The sequence below is a fragment of the Crotalus tigris genome, unplaced genomic scaffold (assembly GCF_016545835.1).
Source record: "Crotalus tigris isolate CLP2741 ecotype Arizona unplaced genomic scaffold, ASM1654583v1 scf7180000020032.448945, whole genome shotgun sequence".
Taxonomy (NCBI): Eukaryota; Metazoa; Chordata; class Lepidosauria; order Squamata; family Viperidae; genus Crotalus; species Crotalus tigris.
In genome coordinates this window covers 64,139-79,692 of record NW_024097827.1, presented here as the reverse complement: position 1 = coordinate 79,692, position 15,554 = coordinate 64,139, and positions in this window count along the sequence as shown.

Genomic DNA, 15,554 nt, shown 5'->3' with positions numbered 1-15,554 from the left:
TACCAAGTTCAGTTCCTCCAAGAATTTGGCTCTATCCTGTTTTTTGACAATCACAAAAGTATCATCTACATAGTGCGCCCAAAATTTTGGGCGGTACCTAGACATTACTATTGACTTTAGCCGCTGAAGAACCGCCTCAGCAATAATGCCTGAGATGGGGGATCCCATGGTGTTGATTTTCAGTTTCGGCAATTTGGAAATATACATATATAGCACTTTTGGTTTGATGGACAGTTTTAGGATTTAAATATACTAAAAGTCTGGAATGTAAAAAAAAAGATTTGACCCTTTTTCCTATGTCAAAATGACTTTGTGGGAAATTCAGCTTTAAAAATTGGAAAAAAACATGGTGGTATGGAAAAAGAGCCGAGGTGGCGTAGCAGTTAGAGTGCAGTACTGCAGGCCACTTTAGCTGACTGTGTTCAGCAGGTCAGCGGTTCAAATCTCACCGGCTCAAGGTTGACTCAGCCTTCCATCTTCCGGGGTAGGTAAAATGAGGACCCAGATTGTTGGGGGCAATGTAAATATATATATACATTGCTTACTGGTGTACACTGCTTAGAGAGTGCTTGCACTTAAAGCGGTATATAAGTCTCATAAATAAATAAATAAAATAAATAAAATTGATGGAAGCAAGGATAGTGACTTTGTATCAGCTGATAGATGAAGATGAATTTTCAACACACTCTGTGTTACGAGATAAATATCTTCTATCAGGTATAGCCCAATGGCAATATTTACAATTACAACAATGTTTGTTAATAGCATTGTTTGTACTAACACCTGAGATGCTGTAATAACTTTTGAAATCCTTTAAAAATGAAAAAAGTTGATTATTCATTTTTATATATTTGGTAAATCAGTTTGATATTCAGATGATAAGAAGTGGAATAAAGAACGAAAAGTTTCTATATTGTCTAATAAATGGGAGAGTGTTTTAATCTCTACAGCAAGAGTGTCAATGGACCTTAAATTACACAACAAAATTATACAACAAAAAATATTTAGAATTCATTGGACTCCCTTATGCTTGTATAGAAAAGGCAATGCTTCTTTAAAACATGCTTTACAATGTCCTATACTTACCAGATTTTGAAAAGAGTAGTGGATTATATAAATATGATATAATAATAATAGTAATAGTAGTAGTAATAATAATAATAGTAATAATATGAAGTTGGAAGGGACCTTGGAGGTCTTCTAGTCCAACCCCTGCTCAAGCAGGAAATCCTATAACATTTCAGACAAATGGCTGTCCAGTGTCTTCTTAAAAACCTCCAGTGTTGAAGCATTCACAGCTTCTGGAGGCAGGTTGTTCCATTGGTTAATTGTTCTAACTGTCAGGAAATTTCTCCTTAGTTCTAGATTGCTTCTCTCTTTGATTAGTTTCCATCCGTTGCTTCTTGTCCTGACTTCAGGCGCTTTGGAAAACAGCTTGACTCCCTCTTCTTTGTGTCAACCCCTGAGATATTGGAACAGTATCATGTCACCCCTAATTCTTCTTTTCAATAAACGAGACATACCCAATTCCAGCAATCGTTCTTTATATGTTTTATATGATTGTGCAACAAAACCTAATTCTCAAGAGGATATTATACTCTTGAACTGCATATTTAGTATTTGGAATTTGACATCTGGACAACATAAATAGGTTCTCTGTGCCATTACCCTGGCCAAAAGCCTGATATTGCAGCATTGGATTGCACTTACTACCTATGAGAGGATTGCTTATAGACATAGAATGCCTATGGACAAGTATAATAAAATATGGGACATTAATATAGAATATAGTACATTAAAACAGTTTTATAAATGTACTATAAATATATAAGCAGGATAATATTAAGGTGACCAACCTTTTTACAATGAAAAGGAGGACACAAATAAATTGAAGAAAAAAATATCGTAAATAAAAGAAACATTTTATTCATTGCAACAATAATACAGACAACTTGCATGTGCAAAGTTTGCCAGCTGGGTGTTTTGGCGCACTCAGCAGCAATTCCTATTGGCTTTCGAAAGCCAATAGTGGGAGTAGCACAGCTCATGCAAAAGTTGAAAAAAAAACCCATCAAAAAAAGGTGTTGGAACACCATTCTGAGCGTTCTATGAAGAAGAAAAAAAGCCCTGCAGATTAATCTTCAAATATCGAAAAGGAGGACATGAAGGAGGACACTTTTTGAGGAAGGACAGAACTTACAAAAGGAGGACTGTCCTCCCTAAAGGAGGACGGTTGGTCACCTTAATATTAATATTTGCTTTAGATACATATAGAATTATAATTATTTATATTAACATATTTCTGTCATTTTTTTGCTTTTTTATTAGAGCACTTTTTTATGTCTCCTTTTCCCCCCTTCCTTTTGACAATGTATGCATCATTACTGCTATCCCTTTTATGTTTTATTCTTTATTTCTTGTTGTTATTGAAAAGCAATTAAATAAATAAACCTCTGTTGGAAACATGGTATTTGCTCTGCAGGACAGTATCTTTCTGAGCTTAACAAAAAAGCCTAAATCTTTGGCTTCCTTGCATGCTAACAATGCCAAATTGGACAACTTCCTATATTACTGTTGCTTTTTGGAAAGTATTGAACTATTTCTTGGAAAAATGGTCAGAGGGAAGATAGTGTTTATTCTAGGTTTTACAGTATTGCTTGCTACATAAGAAATAAATAAATAGGTAATAACCTTAAGGCCAAGTCAAATAAAACTGAAATAACAGAGATAATTTCACCATTATATGTAAGAAATATTTTTTAAATAATATACACAAATAAGAGATGTATCATTATTTATTATTACTTATGCTGTGACATAAGAGAACATAAAAGCTACTTGAAAAGTTACTGGTTGGTTTTGGTTATACTGTTAAGAGGCCAGGGTTAAACTTTCTCATCTGTGATCTTTCATGGAACAGTTGCATCTATTTTATAACAATCACATCAATATTTCAAACAAAAATTAAGTATCTTCTGTTATACCTTATCCAATCAGTTAACTGTATAATGTGAGATGGAATGTGTTCATTTAATGTGAGATGGAATGTGTTCATTTAATTTAAAATTATATGGATGCTAGACTAATTACATTCACTGAAACAGCAGCTTTCAGAAACCTGGTGCAAAAGGTAAATGTATTTTTGACTATTTTCACACTTAGTTTCAGTTAATTTTGCCACTCATGCATTCGTTCTTTGCATGCAAGCTCTAATGAGTTGCAGACTCAAATAAATAATGTTAATCTCTTAATTCTTTCCTCCCTTTCTGTACTGATGAAAAAAGATAAATGTTTTTTTTCTTTCTTTATATAACAATATAAATCTGTTTTGATTTTTATTTATACAGTATTTCACTTTTACTTTTATTATTGTTTTAATTACTTTGATCATTTGGGAGGATAAAAATGGAATAAAAAAGAAATAATATAAATATATACAGATTGTATCCATGTAACTTTTTAAAATAATTTAAACGGCTTTGGAAACATGTAATTTTCAGCAATTATGAATGGTATGGAGCCTAAAGCATCATTCTGCAGTCTCAATTTTTTTAACAATACAAACTTTTGAGGTTTTTTTTAATGAGAAATAAATTTGATTAGATTTAATAAGTCTAGTATCAGCAATACACATGTAGGATTCTGGTTCAAATCACATTTATCAATCCAGATAGACTGAAAGAAACATGTACTTCTTAATCCAAATTCTTGGTTTTTCAAGATCCAAACTGTGTCTCTAAAGCTACCTTGAGACTAGAGACAAGTCTTGTGAAAGTAGAGGCTAGTAGTAGTAGACCGTACTCCAACTACTGGTTCAGACTATTGCTTTTTCCCTTTCACCTTGCCCCTCTAACTATGAGGGATGATTTTCAGTCCATGTGGAAAAAGTGAACTAAAATCTCATTCTCTCCTGGTCTTCTACTCAGCATGAGATATGACCGGGCCAAAACACACATTAAATGGTGTGTTGTAGACATAGTGTGCCAGTTAGATCTAGCTATGCCCCCAACCTTTATTACCAATGAATCCAGCCGGTTCTCTACCTTCCCTAATCTTGAAGTATCTAACCATCGTAAAGCCTTTATTTTACACAGTCTCATGCCATTCCCTCAGCTGTCCTTGAAGGCCAAAACAGGATAATCCGTACCCAAAGAGACAATGCCCCTGTGGACATGAAGAAACTGCAGAACATCTGTACTAAATTAGACTAGTACTAGTACTTAGACTACAAGACCTCCAAGGTCCCTTCCAACTCTGTTATTCAGTTATAATCTACTTTTCCAGTGCCTATACAAAGACATTCATACTAACCTCATCTCACCATTATTGCAGAAATACCCACACACACAGGGAAATTTTATATCTTCCTGCTGCTTTCAGATACCAACCTTGCCACAACATACAATGTTGCTTGGTTCTGAGCAGCTGCACTTAAAATTCATCAGAAGACCAATTTTATTGAGCACTTAGTTTGTCATTATAGAGTCAATATATTATGAGTTAATAGTTTGCCATGTTCCCTTATGTCCATTTATTCCTTATGCTAGTCTTTGACAATAATAAACTTCATTTGATTTAGCATGATCATATTGAATTTATCTTGATAAAATTCAATTGATAATATTGAATCTATCTTAAAGGAAGGATTGAATGAGAAATTATAATGTCTATATTTCCCATTTTGCCAACTAATGATGGCATTTTCTCTAACTAGAAACCAAACTAGAAAGCAACCTAATAATCTCTTCCTCCCCAATAAATGCATATATATAAAACACCATTATGTGTGCATATATTTATGTTTGTAAATATATCTGCCAGAAGCCGCACTCCAAAAGATGAAATATAAAAGATAATTTATTATTATTACTATTAAATATTAATTGAATTATTGAGTAAAACTAATTCTCCATAAAATAAGAGATTGTATTTATAAACATTATAATTATGTGCATATGCCACAGTTCTTTCACACACGTCTCTCTCAAACAAGAAAGCACGTATGCATATATTTCCCCCTTCCTTCCAGAAGAACAGAAGAGAATGGGAAGGGAAGTAACAGCCTTTTAAGGTAATCCAGACAAGAAATCAAAGCCATGAGTACTAATGCTACTTTAATACAGAATCTTGTGAATCTGAAAACACCTCTGTCAGATTCACCACCCTCGGCTTGGCACCTCTCTGACATCCTGCCATGAATGAACCAGGGAAGAAAGGGGGAAACAAATGGACAATAAAAATGTATACTTCTACGCTGGGCAATTGGGAGGGGGGAAATGATAGTTGAGGAAGAGCAGAGCATTTTGGAATCCAGTTCATGCCAGCATCTTCAAGGCCGTTTACCCTGAGAGTGGAACTTCATCAGCCTAAACACCTCAGCACTTCTCAAAACACCTCAGCAGTGCCAGATTGGCTATACATGGACAGACAATGTGGGGAGGGCTAGGAAAACCAAGGGGTTTTGTATTGATGCGTGGGAAGTACCTTTCACTTCAATCAAATGGAGTTGAGAGTTTTACTTCCCTGGGGGATCAGATTGGGACAGTTCTCTGCTCTCCTTTTCCTTTATTTTCTAGAGTCCCTTCTGAGATGGTTTCTCCATCTCCATTTCTTCTGTGGGCTGAGATATCTCTCGCCTGACTGCTGCAGTTCCTCTTCCAGTCTTCCAGGATCATCCTCACATCCCATTACATCTCAACAGGTACTGAAGGAAAAGAGAAACTATAGCACATGGGAAAAAATTCTATCCCACAAAGAATAGTTACAAAAGAATTAAAGAAAAACTTAACATTCACCCATTGATTAAATGTAAGCCATCAATCTGCATAGTGACCATAGATTATCAGTGCCAAGCAGATGTTGGCTGATGTTTTTTTAAAAGAGAAGGGGGCAATTCTGTTTTGTCTTTATGGCACCTTTCTTGCAGGAGTGCAACATCTCTTCCTTACTCTAAGCCACAGGTCGGCAACCTGTGGCTCCGGAGCCACATGCGGCGCTTTGAGCCTTCCCCTGTGGCTCCCAGCCTCCTCTGCCATTTGCAGACAGAGACAGAGGCGCTTGCGCTTCCCTGCTTCTCTGTCTCTCTCTCTGTGTTTGTGTGTAAAAAAGAGAGCGGGCTCACAGTGTTCTCCAAGGAGCTGAAAAGCTTTTGGGGCGAGGCTCCTCCCTTTGCTGAGTCTCTGCAAGAAGCAGGAAGGGCAAGAGAGAGCTAGCTAGCCCAGCTATGCTAGGAATTCTGGGAGTTGAAGTCCACGAGTCATTAAAGAGCTGAGGTTGCCTACCCTGAATTTGTTGGAGAACAGCTTGAAACCAGCTTGCCAGGTGAGCAGCAGATAGGAGGGGGGGGGGAGAAAGAGAGAGAGAGAAAGAGAGAGGGAGGGAGAGAGAGAGGAAAGAGAGAGAGAAAGAAAGTGGGGAAAGAGGACTGGCAGACTAAGGGCAGATAGAGAGAGGGCGGGAGAGAGAGACAGAGAGAGAGAGAGAGACCCTTTTGATATCTAAAATGAAGATAACACTGCATATATCCTTTTTTACCTTTATGAGTAAAAAACATGCTCCTAGATTGGAGCTAAATGCAGAACAGACTGATTTATAGTTGGTAGACCAGGTGCCTCACCCAACAGATAAGATATATATATACCTATAATAAAGGTAAAAAAGGATATCTGCAGTGTTATCTTCATTTTAGATATCAAAAGGGTTTTGCGGCTCCCAGTGTTTTGTTTTCGGTAGGAAACGGGTCCAAGTGGCTCTTTGAGTGTTTTGGGTTGCCTACCCCTGCTCTAAGCCAACTAAGCAGAGCCCCCCCCCAATGCCCAATGAGTCTGGATTGGGAGATCAGGAAATACAGAGTAAGGTAAGAACTATTTGAAGCTACTGTAGATATCAGCTTTTTTTTTTTTTTAAGTGAAGGGAAATCTGAGTTTTAATGTATTTGTTATCCTTGATTTTTTTTGTTCTTTCTGTGTTTGTAGTGTGCATTATGTGTGTGTGTGTGTGTGTGTGTGTGTTTGTGTGTATGTAATGTATATTCAGTTCTTTGTCTTATTTATTTGTGTCATTTATATAATTGGTTTTTCCCCCCTTTTCCTTTTGGCTTTCAGTTCCCATTTAGTTTCATAAGCTTGATAACATAATGACTTTCTTTTTAAAATAATGAATCAGCCTACTCATTCCGAAGGATTTCGGGTTTAGAGCTTGCATCTACCTGCTTGAATTATAATATAGAAAAGGAAGGAAGTGGAGACAGGAGGTTTTCTGCTCCTAAATAAACTCATGTAGAAATGGAATTTCTCTGGAAGAAAGCGCTTGGCAGCAGCATTTAGCAAGATGTTTTTGCTCAGAAATTGTGAGAAGAGGTAGGAAGATAGTGGGTCGAAATAGACTTTGAAACCAAGGGGCCCTCTCAACCACATTCCTACAAGACAGTTTTTCTCAATCTCAGCAACAACATAAGATGAGTGGATTTCAACTCCCAGAATTCCCTGTTATCAAAGCCCTACTTAGGCATTACATAGAACAAACAGCGTTTCTCAACGTTTGTGTGATGGCGACCCCCGTCACACGGACGCACCGCGCATGTGCAGCGCCCATGTGCGGCGGCGCCCCGTGCGCAGCACGCATGCGCAGCGGCGCCCCCATGCGCGGCACGCATGCGCAGTGGCGCCCCCTGAGGGGGGGAAATGGCGGATCGCATTGTTTGGCGACCCCCGTAAAATGGTCGTTCGACCCCAAATGGGGTCGCGACCCATAGGTTGAGAACCGCTGACATAGAAGTTTAAAATTCAGATGGTAAGTAGCAACTTTCAAATGATACTATCATTCAGAGTCATCCCCCCACTTTTCAGCAGTCATGTCTGAAGTCATGTTTACTTCCTGCCCATTCAACTTCAGAACTTCAGAATTTTCTCAGGGAATATAAGATGACTCACCTCCAATTCATGTAGACAAATGTGGGGAGAGAAATTCTCATCTCCCTATTGGTTACATGATGTAATATGCTGAATTACAAATATAATCTCTCTCTATTAACTGAGTTTTACAGTTCATTCTTCTGACTGAAACTCCAAATACAGTTATTGCAATATTCAATAGGCGCAGTTACAATCTGCACATGAACTGGGTTGAAGATACAAGTAATCCTTGACTTACAACAGTTCATTTAGTGACCGTTCAGAGTTACAACGGCACTGAAAAAGTGACTTATGTGCATTTTTCACACGGCCATTGCAACATCCCCATGGTCACATGATTTACATTCGGATGCTTGACAACTGACTCATATTTATGGCGGTTGCAATGTCCTGGGCTCATGTGATCACCTTTTGCAAACTATTGACCAGCAGAGTCAATGGAGAAGGCAGATTCACTTAACAACTGTGTTAGTAATTTAGCAATTGCAGTAATTTAGTTAACAAATGTGGCAAGAAAAGTCATAAAATGGGGCAAAACTCATAACAAATTTTTCATTTAGCAACATAAATTCTGGGCACAACTGTGGTCATAAGTCGAGGACTATCTGTATTGTGCAGAATGTTATAGCTGCACCGTAGCTGCTATGTGTTACTTTCATTGTTTTATTTTTATTAAAAAATTCTATCCAGATAGGATGAACATAGTGGCTTAGAACAAACACAAGTTCAGGTTATCCTCCACCTGGGACCAGAATTTCCATCACTAAGTGAAGTGATTGTTAAGTGAGTTGTGTCTGATTTTACAACCTTTTTTGCTGTGTTGTTAAGCAAATCCAGCTTCCCCCATTGACTCTGTTTGTCTGTAGCCAGCCGGTAATGTCATAAATGGGGATCATGTGATCCCTGGAGACTGTAACCAATGTAAATACATACCGATTGCCAAGCACACAAATTTGGATCGTGTGACCGTGGAGACACTGCAATGTCGTAAATATGGAGAACAGTTATAAGTCACTTTTTTCAGCATTGCCATAACTTCAAAAGGATGCTAAATGACTGATTGTAAATTGAGAATTACTTGTATACAAATAGAAACTAATGATCTAAAAAACAGCTCCCAAATTAAAACAAATCCTGAAAAATAGATCCAAAAGGTCTCACAGATTCTTAATCACCAAGACTGCAAGATAATAGTCCTTTTATGCACCAGCTAAAGAAGTTAATACAAAGCCAAAAGGCCCTGGAAAATCGGGTTGGGGATTCTGGTCCTGATTCTGGGAAGAGACTGAACTTTCTGACACTGCCATAAATCTCTGGAGCATCCAGACACAGACAAACAAGGCAGGTGGACAGACAGTTAAGCCTATGCCTCAAGTCTGCTTGGGCAGACTAGTCTGTTCCTCCCCTGCCTCTTGAAAGATTTAGATATTAAAAAGATCAAATGAAGAGGATTTTTACTACATCATCTGTGAATTTATTTGAGCTGTCACAATAATATATCAAACTTTGAATAACTTAATACCAAAGACTTACAGTATCTGCAAAAAAAAAAAAAAAGATTGAGAATTGAATGCCTTGGTCTTCTATGTGCATGTATGACTTTGTCCTCAAAGATTTATTTATTTGTATCCCACCTTTTTTTCTTATTCTTTTTTTTTACAAATAACAAATACAGATGCACAATGTATGAGGGATGCTAGGCCACCTAGCTAGAATTATTCTGTTGCTTCTTCACATCTGATTTGAATAGAGCACAGGCTTGGACATAAGCAGAAATAAATCATTTATTTATATTTCCTTCCTTTCCTTTGCTCCTTGTTGTCCTATTATTATTAAATGAAAAGCCTTTCTTGCCTCTAGTAATTTTTGATACATTTCTGCCCTCATCTTTTCTCACAAATATCCTGAGAGTTAGTTTAAATTGGGTTAGGTACCATGTTGCCTTTGCACAGCTATATGTCTGAGGTCTTTCTTTGGTGCTATCAGACTTCTTTCATCTTATTTTATTTTATAATCATCATCATCATCATCATCATCTAATATATTTCAGAAAAAAGACTGGCTCTGTAGCATCAGCTTTGTTTTACAGAATGACACTGGACATCAAAAGGGCTTAAAGGCATTCTCAGAAAGTAAGCAATAATGGGTGCTGTTATTCTTTTCCTTTCACTGTATTATGAGAGACTTTGCTGGCAATGTACTGTCTCTGTTTAAAAGATTTCACAAGTTTATATAGCCTTTCAAAAAGCAGTAAAGCCTGCTTGATGTGACATAACATTGGGCAGTGGTGAGGGGGCTGGAGGCTTAGAGGGACACTTCGACCATGTAAAATGATGCATGAACCATTTTGATTTCCTTGTAAAAAGATTCCTTCCAAACTGCTGGATTTGCAATATTTTTAAGGGATAGGTCAACATAAATGATCCTTTACTTTGCTGACTAAAATCTCACATACTAGCAGGGTTGCAGAGTGTGCAATAATTTCCTGATGTGGTTAAATTAACATTCCAGAACCCAATGGAATTTTTTTTTTCCCTGCCCCTGCATTAACCTGCAGTTTAGGTAACTGCCTTTGACAAAGAAGAGCAATACTTAGGCCGAGAGATTGACCATGCTCTGAAACTAACTCCCTTAAGACAACATCTCCCAGTTATGTTTAAATATAAACAATAGGATGTGTTGGCTTAGTCATCTATGCTGCCCTTATTTATTTTACAAGTTGGCTCTACAATGTTTAGAGGATCCAGGTGGTTTTGAATAGGGAAATTAAGATTGTCCAGGAAAGGCACATGGCTCCTGCTACCAGCAGACTCCAACAGAGTAAGCAGACTTAACAAATGGAGCTAGTGAGTCACAGGCAAAAGGTCTGTCTTTAAGCAAACAGGAAGAGGGGAACTGAGAAGGAGCCAACATGACTCAGAGGGAAATGAAATTCAACTGAGTGAAATACTGCTGTGAGAACTCACTAGCAGACTTTGCTACATAACACTTGATTTCTGGTTTTCAACAGGGACTGCATCACAGCTAACTTATACCAAAGGTTTATACTTAAGTCAGCTGCATTTTATGGCTTTTGTAGTTCAGTTGCTATAGCTAAATTGGGGCTCACACTTGTAGGAGGAATTCATTAATCTAAATGCCATAAATAGTCATAAATCTCAGCAAGTAGATGGTTGAAAAAAAAAAAAGAGAGATGCCTTTCACACACTGCACAAACAATATTCCAGTCTAAAATCCACAAAATACTATTAAGCAACTCTCGTGCAACTCCTTTGCACATTGCTAACATAAGAATTCAAAGAATATATATCTTGGAGAAATGCCACATCTTCCATATATCTTTGCACGGAGAAATTTCTAGTTTTATGCACTCCGTGTTTTACATTTCACTTAGATTTTTCGTAATATTGAAGTTAGGGACCAGGATGCCATTCAAAATCTTTAATTTCCTTTCCTGTAAGTATTCTGCAGTATTTCATAGTGTACTGGAGACATTTTCAAATAAGTGGCTTGTTGAAATATCCAACTTCTTTTCAATTAAAATTCTTTGACTGTGATTTTTACAATCTGCTTATATTCTTTCCCCACCCAGTTTCCTTAAATTTTGAATGCCAGCTCAAATCTAATAGACCGACTCTTTCAGGTACTTCACACTTTTTATTCCAGATATGCATATGTGTAAACATTAACTATACAACAATGCATGGTTATAACTTTTTTCTTCCTAGTATTTCCCCACAAAATATGATTTTAACTGAACAGTTCAGTTTTAATTTAATCAGTCCAAAGCACTTTGTTCCAAAATGTTTTAGGCACATCAAGATTTTATTTTGCATTCTTTTAGAGATGAATGACTTTTGCGATGAGGTCAGAGTTGTCAGAGACTTTCTTCAAACAACCACTCCAGTGCCGGCTAAACTCTTCCATTGGTTGTTTGTGGTGGTTTGCGGGTTGTATTTGCAAATCTGTCCAATTGGGAGCTAGTTCTAGCAGAATTTTCTGGGACTTCCAGATTTTGCCTTGACTTCAATAGTTCCGTGAAATTTCCATTTCTTAATAACATTTTTTTTCAAAATTGAAATTGCATAGTGAAATATTTTTCACTATTGTTCAAAAAGAAATCCATGTTTCCTACTTCCATTTAAAAAAAAACAATGACATTTATTTTGAGATATTAAGCACACTGAGAGAAGTACATGGCTAGGACTCATACTCCTAGTTATTAGAGTTTTTCCCCAGCTTTTTTTGTAACCTCTTGCATATACAAGACCTCTGGTTCAGCATTTGATGTGGTCTAGGGCAGGGCTTTTCAACCTTTTCACAAATTGTACCACTTTTGGGACATGACAATATTTGAGTACCACCAGTGCTTAGCAAGGTGTCAAAAACTTGATGACTAAAAAAAGGGAGGGGGGAATGTTGGGTTTTACTTATTAGATTCATTTGTTGTTATAGAAATGGCTAATTTATAATATTATGGAAAAGTAAAAAGTGAGGTTCAATGTTAATGCTTCCTTCTACTGCAACAGAGGAAGTCTGTTCTTTTTCCCTTCTCCCCCTCACTTTTCACCCCTTTTTCCTCCCCACTGTGTCATACTATTTGCTTTTGTATTTTTGTATTTTATTCTATAATCTAATAAAATATTACAAACTGTAGAAAAAAGGAAAAAAGTACCAGTTTTAATTTCTTCGGTGGCTGTTCCTTTGCTGAATCACTTTCCCTTTGCACTGACAAATGTATGATGAATTTATCCATGTTTATTAATATGCACCACTACCAGCTAGCTCAGGGGTCTTCAAACTTGGCACTTTCAAGACTTGTGGACCAACTCCCAGAATTCTTCAGCCATCATGGAGTTGAAGTCCACAGGTCTTAAAGTTGCTAGGTTTATAGACCCCTGAGCTAGCTGGTCAACCCTTCTTCCTCTCTCCCTCTCCTCTTCTTCCTCCCTGCCTTCTGAGCTCTCCTTCCACAGTGTAGTAAGAATGCACGTCCCCCAATCCCTTCCCTGTACCCTTAAAGATACAGGAATCAAGTGCAAAGCAAGAAAGGCTCACAAAAGCCTCCCAGAATTTTTCTTTAAGCTGCCTCAGGCGTGTCACGTGTCACAATGTTGCAACCTGAGATTGAAAGGCTTTGGCAATTGCAAAAAACTTTAGCCTTAAATTAAGCCTGTTTACCTTCAAAGAAAACTTTCTAAAGCCATAGACAGACTCAAGATAAGGAGGTAAACTAATTACATTTGTTTAAAGGGATTAAACCTACTGAAGGCAACACTTTGAACACATTGCTAGCCTTTCTGAAACAGACTAGAATATTCCAATAACCGAAGCACACAAACTGAGCCTCTGAATTACAAAACACTGTAAAAACTGTAAAAAAAATCCTTATGGTAACCCAATCAAGCTGCCAGCTGATCCAGAACTAAGTAAACCCACCTCCTTTCTGACATGCTCATCTCCCGGCTTTTCATTTCATCAGTGCTGATTGCATTCTCCTGGTTAGAGAAAATGAACCAGGGGAGCTTTTCTTCCAGCAACAGCTGCTGCTTCTTCCCTGTCCCTGTTTCCTCCCTGTCTGCTGAGCTCTCTTTCCACAGCTTCTTCTTTGTCCCCTTCTCTTTCCCTGTTGTCTTTTTTTCCTTTTCCCATCCAAACCACCTCCTTTTATAGCCTCTCCTCTTTTCCTCCCCTTTTTCTTCAGTTCGCCTCCAGCTCCCACTGCTTCCGGAAGCGCCAATCAGCTGGAGCCCTGCCGGCTCCTGGGACTTTGGCCGAGCCCTGCCGGTCCTGCAGCTGCAATTGCCTCTCCCTCAGGCTTGGGTCACTTTGGCTCATTCCCCTCCCCCACTACACTTCTCTAGGATGGTCGCATACCACCTGCCATGTGCCAAAATACCAGAGGTGGTACGCGTACCATCGGTTGAAAAGCCCTGGTCTAGGGGGTTTGAATCCATCCATATATGGAAACATTGGTGTGCTTGCTAACAATACATTTTCTAAAAGATAAGTTTAGGAAGAGCTTTTGAGATTGCAAATAATATATTTAACTAGTGAGCTGTCAAGAAACATGGTATAATCACAAAAGTTTTATTCATTATATAGGATAATCTTACTTACTGGAGAGTTCTGGTGCTATTTGTTTGGTCCTGTTAGCAGGCTAGGCAACCTGGTGCTTTCCAGATGTCTTAAATTATATTGTTATAAACACCAGCTAATCTAGCAAATATACAGAAATTTGGCAGCTATACTCTAAACATTATCAAGAAGGCATCAGGTTGTCAATCTCTAACACAAAGCGTATTTTTAATTCAGATTTTTTTCTATGGAAGGTTTGTATCTCTCATATAGAATATACATATACAAGATCAAGATCACGTGAAGTGTTAATACCAATTTACAATGCCTTGGTAAGACCACACTTGGAATACTGCATCCAGTTTTGGTCACCACGATTTAAAATAGATGTTGAGACTCTAGAACAGGGGTGTCAAACTGCCGGCCTGTGGGCCAGTTTCATCATACATTTCATCAATGTATCGGGCCGGTTTTGCAAAGGCAAAACCGGCCCGATACATTGCACAGCGTCATGTGACGTCATGAGTTTGACATGTCTGCTCTAGAAAGAGTACAGAGAAGAGCAACGAAGATGATCAGGAGACTGAAGGCTAAAACATGTAAGGAACGGTTGCTGGAATTGGGTATGTCTAGTTTAATGAAGAGATGATGATGATGATGATGATGATCATCATCATCATCATTATTCTTATATGAATATAGTTTCTTGATGAATTACTGAATAAATCCAGGCAAATATTTATTTTAGTTCATGAGGAAAAATTCTAGAACTCCACCATCACTAATTCACACAGATTTCTCTTATAAAACTGGCAATCATTCAAAACGTAATTCTGACATATATTTTTGTTGTGACATTTATTAAGTGCTTTATGGATAAAATCACTTCCACTGACACTGTACATTTTGTTTTAGATTCATTATAAATATTAAATGTTTTTAGATTTTTCCATCAATGGCTGAGTTTTAGTTTTTACCTACAATTCTACATCACTATATAGTATATACTTTTTTTTTCTTATTGACACCACAGTACGTATGTGTTTACATGGTGGACATTTATACACTAGATAGCAAGCATCTACACCGATGTCAAAAGTTACAATGGCTAAGTTATGTGATAAAACCCATTGTACCATCAGTTAAAAAACAATACATTTGATTAAAAAGACCTTTGAATTTATCCAGTTCGTCCATCATTTAACAGAACTTTCATCTACAGAGGAGAAACTTTCCTACTGAACAAAGAGGTAGCTGAGTTTCTCAGAGAGAAAATTGCCCTTTCATATTCTTCCTTACCAACTGCTTCTTTTGCACCTTTCCTCTCGTCTTCTTAAAAGAGCATCTTCATCTTTCAGGATAGTAGTACCTGAGAGAATGCAGCTACAGGTGTGTCCACTAGATGGACCTTAAGGCCCTGAATACTTGTTGACTGAGACAAAATATTTTGTTAATTGACTTGTTTCTTTTTTTTCCTTGAAAGAGACTCACTTCTTAAATATTTTCTAAAGATAGTTTCCTGATTGGCTTTGGATTTTGGCTGAATAGACTGTACCCAATGCC